Source organism: Octopus bimaculoides, chromosome 5, assembly GCF_046866305.1.
Source record: "Octopus bimaculoides isolate indiv1 chromosome 5, ASM4686630v1, whole genome shotgun sequence".
Lineage (NCBI taxonomy): Eukaryota > Metazoa > Mollusca > Cephalopoda > Octopoda > Octopodidae > Octopus > Octopus bimaculoides.
This window is the reverse complement of record NC_142932.1, coordinates 63,903,097-63,917,924: the sequence shown is the minus strand read 5'-3', so window position 1 is coordinate 63,917,924 and position 14,828 is coordinate 63,903,097. Positions and strand designations below refer to the sequence as shown.

General features: G+C 35.9%; 1 protein-coding gene across 1 annotated transcript in view; it reads left to right on the top strand.

Moving 5' to 3' along the window:
- LOC106869597 (HORMA domain-containing protein 1) overlaps positions 1 to 14,828 on the top strand; it is a 660,018-nt gene that overhangs the window by 254,551 nt on the left and 390,639 nt on the right. The window lies entirely within an intron of this gene.

The following is a 14,828-nucleotide window of genomic DNA, read 5'->3' as shown; positions in this document are numbered from 1 at the left end:
ATGTGTTCGCATGGATGATGGTACGCTTGCACTAAATGAGGCTGCAAAGAAAGAGGTCTGGAGATGCCACTACGATAGATTGCTTAATAAAGAGAATGAACGGGAGAAAGAGAGTCTGCCGTATGTCGACCCAACAGAGGGACCAACTATCTGAGTTGACAGTACCATGGTAGATAAAGCAATTAAGAGTATGAAGACAGGGAAAGCCCCCGGCCCATCAGGAATCACTGCAGAGATGCTCAAAATATCTGGCAGTGTTGGCCATAGCCTAGTCACCCGTATTACAAACCAAGTGATACACGAAGGAGTCATACCCAATGACTGGTGTAGCAGCACCATAGTCAACTGCTACAAAGGTAAAGGTGACGCTTTAGATACAAATAATTACAGAGGCATTAAGCTGTTAGATCAGGTAATGAAAGTTACAGAGAGGTTCATAGCCCAACTAATTAGGGAGCGAATCAACTTAGATGAGATGCAGTTTCGGTTCGTGCCAGGTAAAAGCACCACTGATGCCATATTTCTAGTAAGACAGCTGCAGGAGAAATACCTAGCCAAGGATAAACCTCTGTACCTGGCTTTCGTTGACATGGAGAAAGCCTTTGACAGGGTCCCCCGATCCCTTATCTGGTGGTCAATGAGGAAACTTGGGATAGAAGAATGGTTAGTGAGAGCTGTGCGAGCCATGTACAGAGATGCTGTCAGTAAGGTGAGGGTTGGAAATGAGTACAGTAATGAATTCCGGGTAGAGTTAGGGGTCCACCAAGGTTCTGTCCTCAGCCCCCTCTTATTTATCATAGTCCTCCAGGCGATCACAGAGGAATTCAAGACAGGTTGCCCCTGGGAGCTCCTCTATGCTAATGACCTCGCACTAATTGCGGAGTCACTATCAGAACTACATTGGACACTAAACTCCGCTTGTAAAGACTTGTTGAGGCAAGTGAAATCAAACTAAATTCAACACGAAACTCAGCTTGCGAAGACTTATTGGGGCATGCGAAAGCAAAATCAGGATAGCACCTGTGCCCAGCGTCGCCTTTCTGGCACTTGTGCCCGTGACATGTGTAAGGATTTTCGAACAAGATCATTGCCAGTGACCCTGGACTGGGTCTTGTGCGGGTGGCACATAAAATACACCATTTTGAGCGTGGCCGTTGCCAGTACCGCCTGACTGGCCTTTGTGCGAGTGACACGTAATAGCACCCACTACACTCTCTGAGTGGTTAGCGTTAGGAAGGGCATCCAGCTGTAGAAACTCTGCCAAATCAGATTGGAGCCTGGTGTTGCCATCCGGTTTCACCAGTCCAACCCATGCTAGCATGGAAAGCGGACGTTAAACGATGATGATGATGATGATGATATATATATATATCTTAATATATAAATCTGAAATTGTGTGTTTGTGTGAAGCCTTTTTGAATGTTTATAGAAATCCACATTTTCCACTTTTTCGTAAAAATTTTTACATCAATGGAATTTTCTCGATCTGAACTTTCCAGTGCAGTAATTAGATTTTTTAAATTCCGTTTACTTTGTGTGATTTAAGGGAGATTTGGCTGTTGTTTCTAGCAACTTTTATATTTCATCCCTGCTACCTGGAACGCCATTCTTACACACGCGCTCAACATAAAAATATAGAGAGTAAAAGTAGAAGAGGGAGAGGGAGAGAGAGAGAAAGTGATACATACAACGTCATAGATTAAACTTTCATCTCAGTATTCTTTACCTATTTTTCATAACATAGATACGTAAAAACACACACAACCACACATACATGACCTGTGACAACAACATACACATTGCTCTCAATCTCTATTCATTTCTCCCCCTATTCCTCTCTCGCTCTCTCAAACGTATACACGTGCAAGTAAACAATCATTCACATCGTGGTATATTTACATAACATTGATGGCATAACTACAGAGTTGTATCCCCCAACTTTGGAAGGTCATAACTTTCATAAAAATGAATATTTTTTTATGAAATTTTCTATGCATATATTATTTATTATGTAGATTCCAAATATACAAAAATTTTCGGTGAAAGTGTTTTGGAAGGGGGTGGGGTACAATATTCGGAAATTCCTCTTAAATTCCTCTTAACTTCCAGGAAAATGAATATTTTTTCATGAAATTTTGTACAATTGTACCTTGATGTATGTACATTTCAAGCATGTAGGAATTTTGAAGGAAACAACTGCAGGTTATTTTTGAGAAGTGTTCCCCACTCAGTGGTGTTTCGGAGCAAGTCGTCCATATTTGTTTCATTTTTCTCTATTATGTGCTTATGTGCATCCTTAGATTTCTAATGAAGTAATAGGCAGTGAAGAGAAGCAGTCATAAGAAAACTTTTAACTACCCCTATTCCTTTCTCTCCCCCTCTCTACCTCTTCCTCTCTCGCTCTCTCAAAAGCATACACGTGCAAGTACACAATCATTCAGTAAAATATAACTCATGTTCGTCAATGTTTTGTAAATTTACCACGATTTTCACTAGGGTGTTAGGGTCAGGGTTAGGGTTTAGGATTAATGTTACGGTTACGTTTTTTAGGGTCAGGGTTAGGGTTAGGGTTAGGGTTTAGGGTTAGTGTTAGGGTTAGTGTTAGGATTAGGTTTAGGATTAGGGTTGGGTAATCGTGCGGGTGTTAATCTGAAAAATTACAGATATGTGAAAAGTACCGACCCTGCCATCTATTATAACTTTTGTTGTTCTGTTTAATATATACATAGATTAAGACAGCAACCGGTTTAAAATGACAGCAACAGACTGCAGTAATGCACCACATTCCAGAAGCTATTTTGAACATAATGCAAAATGGTGCATCAACATCTTCTGCCCAATCTGATAGAATTCTGGCAAAACTGTGTAGCAACAGATCGCCAGCAATTGCTTCATCAGAAATTGCCGTCCTAGCTCCTGCTAAAAGGGATTACCCTGCTATGTATAATCAGAGCAGCGCAAAAAGTTGTTTTGCACAAGCATTTCTATAGCCAATTACACGGATGAAATTTACGTATGCTTAATAATTTTACGCAAAACAGCCTTCAGACTTTCCCTATTAATTTCATCGTCTTTTGAATTATGAACATATTTACATCATAAGGGTTTTTTCGTTGTAAGGCTTTCTATTTTAGTTGATTTTCAGCTAGCAAGACTTATCGTAGATGGCGTAATAAGTCACACCCGGACAAGGTCGGGTTATACTGCTAGTATATATATATAAAGAGAGAGAGAGAGAGAAACAAAGTAATAATAATTGATGAGTGTACAGGTACTAATTCCTTACACCTGTTTCTACCATGAGGCAACAAAAACTTCCAAGTTATATTCGTCTCGTCAGTGATATACAGGGATGAACAGACATGGGACAGGGTTTGGATAATGGATGTGTCCCTAAGCTTCTTCAGAGGGTCCAAATGTTAGGGAACTAATTTATGTGAAAGTCAGTTAAAAAATAGAGTAGGGTAAAATAAAATAAAATAATGTGATAGACATAATAAGGAAAGGTAAGGTGTTAATATGATCCATGGTATTCCATTCTGTGGTAAGTAGTTGATTAAAGTCACACTCAGGAGGAATTTCGACAGGCTGCGTTTGACATCATGTTTCCATTATACTGGGGAAGTCCATTATAGCAAGGGTAGTATGTTATGTTTTGGGTTTGTAGCAAGTCGTAAAAGGCGGTTATGGCATAATGGTTATGTTGCCCGAACAAGTATAATTGTTAGTTTCCCATTGGTTAAAATTACTGCCCATATTTGAATTCTAAACTTTCGTCAAAAAAATCTTTCACAAAATACAATTCTTAGAATTCAGGTATGAGCAGTTACAAAAACCCTGATTTTTGAGAAATTAATCAGTGATCATTGGTCGTCAATAGACTCCACAACACTCACTCCTTTGAGATATTGGCTATTTTTATGCCATGTCGATTACTTAAATCCAACAAGACTTATTTGAATTGTTGTGTAAACTCTAGTAGTTTAGTATGAAAGAATTAGCTAGTATAAATTTTATGTCATAACTCTTAACAACAAATTTCTTTAACTTCTAAATGTACTGTAAATATTAAATGTACGTAAATAAACTAATTTAGTAAATACTTTCTCTTCTTCATTTTCTTCAACCTGTTAATGAAATTTATTTCTCCAACTATGAAACTGTTTTTATAGTGGTGGAAAAGCACACGAGCTTATTTATCTTCAACATACATGTATGTTTCAACATGTCCGTTTAACTTACTTGATATATAAATTTCGTTACAGCGTTTATGTAGCTTGAGTTAAGATTTATGTATAGTGATAATACTTATAATTAAGTTATAAGTGACGGGTTTATCAATATAGATTCCTACTCAAGAAATAAAACATATTTTGTCATCTATTCCAAGTCGAAACCATATAAATAAGATAAAATAGGTAAATCACCACATTATAAAAGTGGTACACTTTTGGTATCAGCCATTATAAAAGTGGTCACCTCCCAACATGATAGATTTAATGATTTGGTCCATGTTACAAGGGTTAGAGGTTAGATGCTAACCGCTATTTAGTAGATATAGCATTATTAAAGGAGTTGGCAGAAGCAACTTATATTAACCTTTTAGTGTTCAGATTAATTTGTCAAATGTAATGCTTATCTGTTCACATTAATTTTGATTTATTCAGGTTCAAGTGGGGTGTCCACAATATTTGCTTGTAACTTTGTTAATTTTCTACATACAGATTTGAAATTTTGTAAATGGGTGCTTATATACCAGTGGCGTAATTTTAGCTGATCTTACTGACTAAATTTGACTTTTATGGGCAGGTAAATTTAATTAACAGGTGTAAAAACAATGACATTATAAATAAACACTAAAATTCATATTCTTAATACATCTTAACCTGGTTGATTTGTAACTAAAATTATACCAGATATCAACTGCCAACAATTTTACATTTTTCAAGATGAGGTACATTAATTTGAATTAATTAAAATACAGGTGTAATCGGTACAAGATTTTATTCTTTTTCTATATTTCATTCAAACGTTTTCATTGAAAATAAACTACAAAACTCTTTTACTAGTCAATATACCATTGGCTATGTACTCTTCTACAATTTAGCAAATTCATTTATGTAACAGAATGCATCTAATAAAAAAATCTCATTAACAGGTGAGACAAAGGTGAATACAGGTGTGCAACATACTGAAAATTAATATGTATTTCTCACTTACACATATTATTTATAATAAAATGAAAAGGAATATACAAAATATTTCTGTCATGAAACTGTCCAAAGCACCCTTTACACAAGAGTACTTTGCAAAAGGAACACATATACGAAGTCTCAATCTGATACCCTTTTACAGTTTTTCTTTTTTGCAGCGAACACAGTCTGCAAACTTTTTTCTTCCATTTATCTTTTTTACTTAATGAAAGTCAATATTTTCTCTGACATCCACCTTGGTTAATTTTGCTTTTCTCACAGTTCTGTGCTTTCTAGAAGAAAAGCTCTCATGTAACTGAGATGTGATGTCAACCTGAAATTTTGAGTGGTCGTAGTCCTTTGGTGGCAGAGGTACCTTGTGGCTTTTTACATATATAGTATATGAATTAACTAAAAACCACAAAATTTCTCCACCATTTCTTCCCAGGTCAACCAACTGGGTGATATGCCCGATATTGGTTGGATTTATCAACGCCACCCATATATTTGTTATAACAAATATTCACTAGGGGTTTCCCCTCAGCGCCAACACCAGGTTATTCATTAGAAGACAGAAATAAAATCTGTCTTTTGTCTTTGAAAGCAGTAACTAAAAAATTTTCTTTTTGCATTTGTAAAATGTCCCCTCTTTTTTAAAATTTTGTTTTCATTTCACGGGACAAACCTTTACAGCTCCCCATAACAGTACTGCATGTGTAAGTACTTACACAGGATTTTTTGCCAAAGCCACTGAAGAAAAAAAAACGGTTAAAATAGAGGTGTTGGTGCTGATGGTGAAATGGTCCAGTAAGAGCCCATATAAAATCATGTCCCAATCCATGCAGTTTGTTTCCATTATATTTTTTACCCTTGTAAACATCGAAGTTTACACAATATCCAGTCTCTGATTCACAAACTTCCCATATCTTGATCCCCCATTTAGTAGGTTTGGCAGGCATGTACTGCCAAAAATGTACTCTGCCCTTATAGCCTATCATGGTTTCATCTACACTGAGATTTTTCCCCAGTAGATACACAGCTTCATAATTATTAACAAGTAAATCAATTACAGGACGTACTTTGAACAGGGGATCGTACTTTAGATCGTTCTTGCTGGAGGCATTAGTAGAATCAGTTAAATGCAAATACTGAGATATTTTCAAACACCTCGTCTTCAACATTATACTTGAAATATATGGATTGCCATACCTTTTATCAGGATTCCAGCAGTTCCACAATTGAGGAAGCTGTTTAACATCAAACATAATATTAATTGTGAAAAACACTCATTTTCGCAGTATAAGTTGGCTGCCATAGTGGATCATCTCTTCCACGAATAGAAATTAAACGTTGTGCATATTTGTTTGTTTCCTCTTCAATATTTTCAAAAAAACTTTCTGGTAAAAATAAAAATAGATAGTCCAATGGTTGTGAATCAGGAGGTAAATTGTGTTGTGGACCAGTGTTTTCTGTGAAATCAGGAATAGTGATTGGTGTTGTAATCTTTGACCAAGTTGCCATGTTTACGATATCTTTTTCGTCACTTTTGTTCTCAAAATCTTCCTCATCCGACGAATAATCACTAATATCGATATCAGATTCATCTGAAGACAAAATGATGCCATTTCTTTAATGACTAAGGTACACACTTCTCTTTAAACATTGAAAAAAAAACATAAGGTCTAAACAATTTCACAGTATTTATACTTGAATAAAGGTGGGAAAGGTTTCATCTCACATGATCTCAAAGCTAAGAGAATTCAATAACGTGATTTGTTTATTTTTTTTAGTGATTTCGTAGAGCAGTCGGATATTGCTGGCTTGAAGAAATAAAAGGGAATTAATTTTGGCCGATTACAGCCGGTTTGAACGCTAAAGTGTTAAGCCCATTAGGGGAAGTTTAAATGCTATGCTAATATTAGTTATTTCTTGACCGAAACCTAATCCCAAAACCCCTATATGTAGTGGGGTCAATCCTACAATCAGAGTCAATCAGAGTCAATCGTACAACCTAATTAGTCATCTAATATTTAAAAACAATGGTGTTGTTCAAGTCCATTAGGGCTATCAATGAATTCCAAGACCTGTAAAACAAAAGTATAAAAATCAAATAAAATCAAATAAAATAAAAATATAGATAAATACAAATACAAATATCACTATAAGAATATTTCAGTCATGAGTAGTCTTGGGGGTCCTTAATGATGGAAGGGTCAATGAAAGTACTTGCGGATATGTGAATAGTGTTTTATTTGAATATATCTGAGATACATATCTAATTAATGAGTAGTTTTCTGTAAGGGAGAAGTAGATGAAGAAGCATTTAGTTGAAGGGTAAACAAATGATAAACTGACACCAATGAGTTCCATCATAGTTAAATATCTTGATATTATATTATTATTGGTGAGATGCCACGCTAAAACATATACTAGAATAGAGAATGTTATTAGTGAAGTCCAAAAGTACAAGTGTTAATGTGGATGTGTCTGGGTTAAAATATTTTTTAGGCTTGTAGACTATAGTTGAAGTGGGGTAACTGTGTATTTCAATTAATTCTAGGGTTTAAGACATCCATAGTCATTAGAAATAAGGTTGAGATTATAAACAATTCTGGGTATAAGCAGAAAGTATTCATGTGTCGATACAGGTATTACTTAGGAAACGTAAACAATTATGTTTCATTGTAATTATATCAGGTAATTAAGTTGTGAAATATTAATCTAAGAACCATATGGGTTTATTATAGTTACAATAGGGGTTATACTGTCTCTTATGGGGATAGTGGGATAGACATGTAGTGTTAATGTTTAGATGTATTTTAATCCACCTAGATGTAGAAGTACTGGTAGTTATAAATATCCAGACACACTGGTGGTTTCTAAATGGGCACTTAAAATTACTGTTTAAAATGAATGCATAGAGATTATCTATATATATAAAAATGAGAATGTGTGTGCGTGTGTCTGTCTGTCTGTCTGTCTGTGTGTGTGAATCCCTAAAACTCGAGAACTACGCAACCAATTTCATTCAAATTTTACACATGCCTTACTTAGGGTTCCAGTTGTGTTTTAGTAAAAAAAAATTATTAACTTCTTGCAGAGTTCGAGCACACGGCAACATAATATCTCCTCCACTATTTAAGTATTACGTGTCAAAAGTGAAACAAAAACACTCATGTCAAATACTTTCACTTTAAAAATGAAACCATTCCACTAACTGAAACAATCACATTTCGATACTGTAGTGACAGATACTTTCACAGAGAGAGAAAGAGAGAAAGAGAGAGAGAGAGAGAGAGAGAGAGAGATGTATATGTATACATATACATGTATATGTACACCATTTCGATACTGTAATGACAGATACTTTCAGAGAGAAAGAGAGAGAGAGAGAGAAAGATAGAGAGAGAGAGAGAGAGAGAGAGAGAGAGATGTATATGTATACATATAGATGTACATGTATATGTATATATATATAGATCTATACATACATGTATATATATACATATGTGTAGATGTATATATATATATATATATATAGATGTACATGTAATATGTACACATATATACATGCATACAGATATCTATACATATATACACCCATCACACACACATACACATGCACACAAACACACACATTAGTCATTTGTTTTCTTATCCAAAACTACGTCAAAAGTACTGAATGGATCTTTATGAAATTTGGAAATTATATTCTTTGCATAACTCCCATGAAAATTCATATATTTTTGATGTTGATGAAATTTTAACCCGAACATAACAGATGAGCATTATTTAGAAAATGATGTCACACATTATCGAGGCTACCATTCTTTCTGGATGTGCAAAAGGGGATGACGTCTTTATTCCTAGAATTCCTCTTACTCCATCAGGAGCAGACATTCCTTTTACATTCAGAAGACTACAATTCCCCCTTCGTGTGACTTTTGCCATGTTCATAAACAAATATCAGGGTCAAACACTGTCTGTAGCTGGTCTTCTCTTGGAAGAGCCCTGCTTCTCACATGGACAACTGTATGTTGGCTGCTCAAGAGTGGGCAGCAACAAAAAACCTATTTGTATATGCTCCACAAGGGAAAACAAGGAACATAGTTTACAATGAGGTGTTATAATCACAACAGCAAGAAAGTATGTACATGATCACCTTCTTTTACGAAACTTCATTGACTTTCATATATTTATATTGATATACATATATATACGTGTGTTTGGGTGCGTGTGTGTATATACATCTCTATATATAAAGATGATGCGTAGTCTAGACGGCGTTTTTAGATTACATTATTCTCTTTAACCCGGGCAACGCCGGGTATTTCTGCTAGTTGCTAATAAGAATATGGAGTAACATCCCTAAGATACACTGATGTAATTGGATATTTATATCTATATCTATTTATACCCACACATACTTACACACACACACACACACACATATCCATATATACACAGTCATATATATATATATATATATATATCATCATCATCGTTTAACGTCCGCTTTCCATGCTAGCATGGGTTGGACGATTTGACTGAGGACTGGTGCAACCGGATGGCTACACCAGGCTCCAATCTAATTTGGCAGAGTTTCTACAGCTGGATGCCCTTCCTAACGCCAACCACTCAGAGAGTGTAGTGGGTGCTTTTACGTGTCACCCGCACGAAAACGGCCACGCTCGAAATGGTGTCTTTTATGTGCCACCCGCACAAGAGCCAGTCCAGGGGCACTGGCAACGATCTCGCTTGAAAACCCTACAAGGCCAGTCAGGCAGTACTGGCAACGGTCACGCTCAGGATGGTACATCTTATGTGCCACCCGCACAAGAGCCAGTCCAGGGGCACTGGCAACGATCTCACTTGGCTTGCCGGGTCTTCTCACGCACAGCACATTTCCAAAGGTCTCGGTCAGTCGTCATCGCCTCGGTGAGGCCCAATGTTCGAAGGTCTTGCCTCACTACCTCAGCCCAGGTCTTCTTGGGCCTACCTCTTCCACGGGTTCCCTCAACTGTTAGGGAGTGGCACTTTTTCACGCAGCTATCCTCATTCAGTCTCACCACATGTCCAAACCAGCGCAATCGTCTCTCTTGCACACCACTACTGACGCTTCTTATGTTCAGCTTTTCTCTCAAGATACTTACACTCTGACGGGTATGCACATTTACATTACACATCCAGTGGAGCATACTGGCTTCATTCCTTGCGAGCTTATGCATGTCCTCAGCAGTCACAGCCCATGTTTCACTGCCATGTAGCATGGCTGTTCGTACACATGCGTCATACAGTCTGCCTTTTACCCTGAGTGAGAGTCCCTTTGTCGCCAGCAGAGGTAAGAGCTCTCTAAACTTGGCCCAGGCTATTCTTATTCTAGCAGTTACACTTTCAGTGCACCCACCCCCACTACTAACTTGGTCACCCAGATAGCGGATGCTATCAACTACCTCTAGTTTTTCTCCCTGGAATGAGATAGAAGTTGTTTCCTGTTTGTTTACAGTGTTTATTGCACCTGAACATCTGCCACATACAAAGACTAACTTTGTAGTTAATCTGCCTTTGATATTGCTGCACCTCTTATGTGTCCATAGCTTGCACCGGGTACATCTTATAGAGTTACTACCTACTCCTTTACTGCATACTGAGTAGGGCCATCTACCTGAAGGGGTTTGTGTTTTATCTACCTTCCTACTTATTAGGATTTTGGTTTTTGCTAGGTTGACTCTAAGGCAAGGGCCTTAGAGTAGTCCTTGCTTCCACACCTTAAACTTCTCCTCTAGTTCTGATAGTGACTGCACAATTAGTGCAAGGTCATCAGCATAGAGGAGCTCCCAGGGGCAACCTGTCTTGAATTCCTCTGTGATCGCCTGGAGGACTATGATAAATAGGAGGGGGCTGAGGACGGAACCTTGATGGACCCCTACCTCTACCCGGAATTCATTACTGTAATATACATATACATATACACACACACACACATACATATATATATATATACAATATATGTATATATATATATATATATATATACACACACACAGACACATATACTTGCATACACACACACACACACACATACACACACACACACATATATATATATATATATATATATATATATATATATATATATATATATATACACGCACACACACACACACACACAGTGTTATTAAGTACAAATACTAGGAGAGGAAGAACAAACATAATGAATAACATTAGGATAAGATAGTAATCAATATTTAGTGTTTATATTAGGGAAAATATTATTATTATTGTTATTCAGAGGGGTACTAGCACTAGTAGTAGTTGATATTATGATATTAATGGTATTTAGAGAAAGTGTGTTTAGCCTTATAAAGGCAAAAAACATTTCTCTCTTTAAGAGAGTTAAGAAGAGGAAGATTGGCCTTAAGCATGAAGAAGATTTCACTTACGCATTACATGCATTTCTTATTCTTAACATTATACTCTGGTGCTGAGGCTAGGATTTTCCAATGTAGGTCATAGCTAATACTCTTATTCTTGAGGTCCCATATATAGTTACTTAATCCCACTGAGTTCCTCTTATTCCTATTTCTGAAGGTATACATATGGTAACTTATGTTTCATATGGTTTTGGGTGGCCCCCACATATACCTTATTACTTGATTGAATACTCACTACACGTTGATAAACTATTTCTTTTCTATTGCAATTATTACTAAATACAGAATTATTGCTAATTCTGCAATCACAAGGCCTATACTGTTGTGCAGGGGTTACACTGGTACAGTTAGTATGTATAATTGGGGTGTCATTAGGTGTGGTATCATTACTATTGCTAAGACTGGTGTTAATATTATTGTTGTTGTTGTTGTTATTACTATTATTCTGATTGTTATTATTAGGGAAGCTGAAAGACCTGATTCGTAATCTGGACACTAAAAATGGAATTGTAACACACTAAGATAAAACAAGGAACATCTATAACATTGACTGCTATTATTTTACCTATTTAAGTAGAAGGTGTCAAGTTTTTTTACTATTCATGGAGGAGATGATAGTGGCCAGGTTATACATCAGACTATATCCTATTCTTACTGTTTTACTATTAATGATTTCCCAGTATTTATTTTTTCCTTTTATAAAATATTTGTTAATTAATTTAAATATTGTTGTTACTAAGTTATTTTTAATTTGCATAGCATATGGTAGTATTAGCCAGACAGTATCGTTTCCTTTATTTGCATGAATAGGGTTATTGCTCATAGGTCTATTGTTATTATCAGAGCCATTCCTTTTATTATTAATAATGATGTTGTTGTTATGCTTGTCATTAGTGTCGCTATTGTTATCACAATTTATGGGGCTGATGACATATAGGAATTCTTATGTTATTCATTCCTTCTTTCTTATATCTGCATTTGCTACTAGAATTTATAAATTTGTTCCGTTATTATTTCTTTTATTATTTGCATCATAGGTATTCATATTATTCTCATTATTACTATTATTATTATTATTATTGTTCAGTAATTTTATTTTTATAACGTGCTTTCACTTCACTACCGAGCGCAGCTCTGTGCGCCTTGGGTATGTGCTGTGGTTTGCTGTGGTGCTCTTATGTTTACTGTATTGAAAGTGTTTTGCGTAGAATGTGTGCAGTACCCAGTAGTACAATTTTCTGTATGTTATATATATTTGTAAGTCCTGGTATTTTTGTTATGTATTTGTCTGAATATTTTTTTATTATACCTAAGGCATCTACTATGATAGGAATTGTTTCTGTTTTTAGATTCCACATTCAAGTTATCTCTATTTCCAGGTCTTTGTATTTTGAAAGTTTTTCCATTTCTTTTAGAGAAACGTTGTCATCTGCTGGTATTGATACATCAATTAGAAAGCATTTTTTTCTTCATGATCTTTGACAACTATATCTGGTCTATTTGCCTTAATTTCTCTATCTGTGTGTATTGGCATATCCCAGAGTATGGTTGCTTTCTCGTTTTCTGTGACCTTTTCTGGCGTGTGTTTATACCATCTTTTTTTATTATTATTATTATTATTATTATTATTCAGTAGTTTTATTTTTATAACGTACTTTCACTTCACTACCGAGCGCAGCTCTGTGCGCCTTGGGTATGTGCTGTGGTTTGCTGTGGTGCTCTTATGTTTACTGTATTGAAAGTGTTTTGCGTAGAATGTGTGCAGTACCCAGTAGTGCAATTTTCTGTATGTTATATATATTTGTAAGTCCTGGTGTTTTTGTTATGTATTTGTCTGAATATTTTTTTATTATACCTAAGGCACCTACTATGATAGGAATTGTTTCTGTTTTTAGATTCCACATTCGAGTTATCTCTATTTCCAGGTCTTTGTATTTTGAAAGTTTTTCCATTTCTTTTAGAGAAACGTTGTCATCTGCTGGTATTGAAACATCAATTAGAAGGCATTTTTTTCCTTCATGATCTTTGACAACTATATCTGGTCTATTTGCCTTAATTTCTCTATCTGTGTGTATTGGCATATCCCAGAGTATGGTTGCTTTCTCGTTTTCTGTGACCTTTTCTGGCGTGTGTTTATACCATCTTTTTTCTGTTGCTATTCCATAATGTTGGCATAGCTTCCAGTGTATATAGGTCCCAGCTCTGTCGTGTCTGTGAATATATTCCTTCTTAGCCAGGACTGGGCAGCCAGAGATAATATGATTTATTGTTTCTTGTCGATCTCCACATATTCTACAGTTACTTGTTATATTTCTTTTCATTATGTGTTTTTGGTAATTTCTGGTGGGGAGGCTTTGGTCTTGTGCAGCAATTAAAAATCCTTCAGTCTCTGCTTTGAGTCCTGAGCTTCTCAGCCATTGCTGGGATTTTTCTCTGTCTATTTCTTTCGCATTTAGTTTAGCCCAGTATCTACCATGTAGGGGCTTTTCTTGCCATCGTTTTATCATGGTCCGTTGCTGTTCTAGTTTTAGTTTGGATTTCATTTGTTTTATAGCTTTTGTTGTTTCTTCTTCTTCTTCTTCTTCGTATTTGTTAGGTAGATTGATTTCTTGTTTGTATTTGTCAGCTTCCTTAAATACTGAAAACAGTTTTTTGTTTTGCTCGTGTTTTGTGGCTATTTGTATTAGTTTCCCTTGCTTCTGGAGTAGGTATTTTTGCAGTCCTATGGTGGTTATTTTATAATAGTTTTCTAGCTGTATAAGACCCCTGCCACCTTCTGTGCGTTGTATATATAGCCTTTCTATGTCAGATTTTGGGTGGTGCATCCTATATCCTGTCATTATTTTTCTTGTTTTCCTGTCTATTTTACATAGTTCGTTTAGTGTCCAGTTAAGGATGTTGTAGCTGTAGCTTATAACTGGGACAGCTAAAGTGTTGATACCCATTATCTTGTTTTTAGCATTGAGCTCTGTTTTTAGTATTGATCTAACTCGTCTATAGTACTCTTTCTTTATTTTTTCTTTCATTTGTGTATGTTGTATCCTATCTAGTTCATTGACTCCTAAATACTTATATGGTTGGCTTTCGTCTAGTTCTCTTATTTCATTGGCTTTATCTAGTGTTATATTGCTACTTTTAACTAATTTTCCTCTTTTCAGGGTTGCTTTGGCACATTTTTCTAATCCGAATTTCATTTCTATTT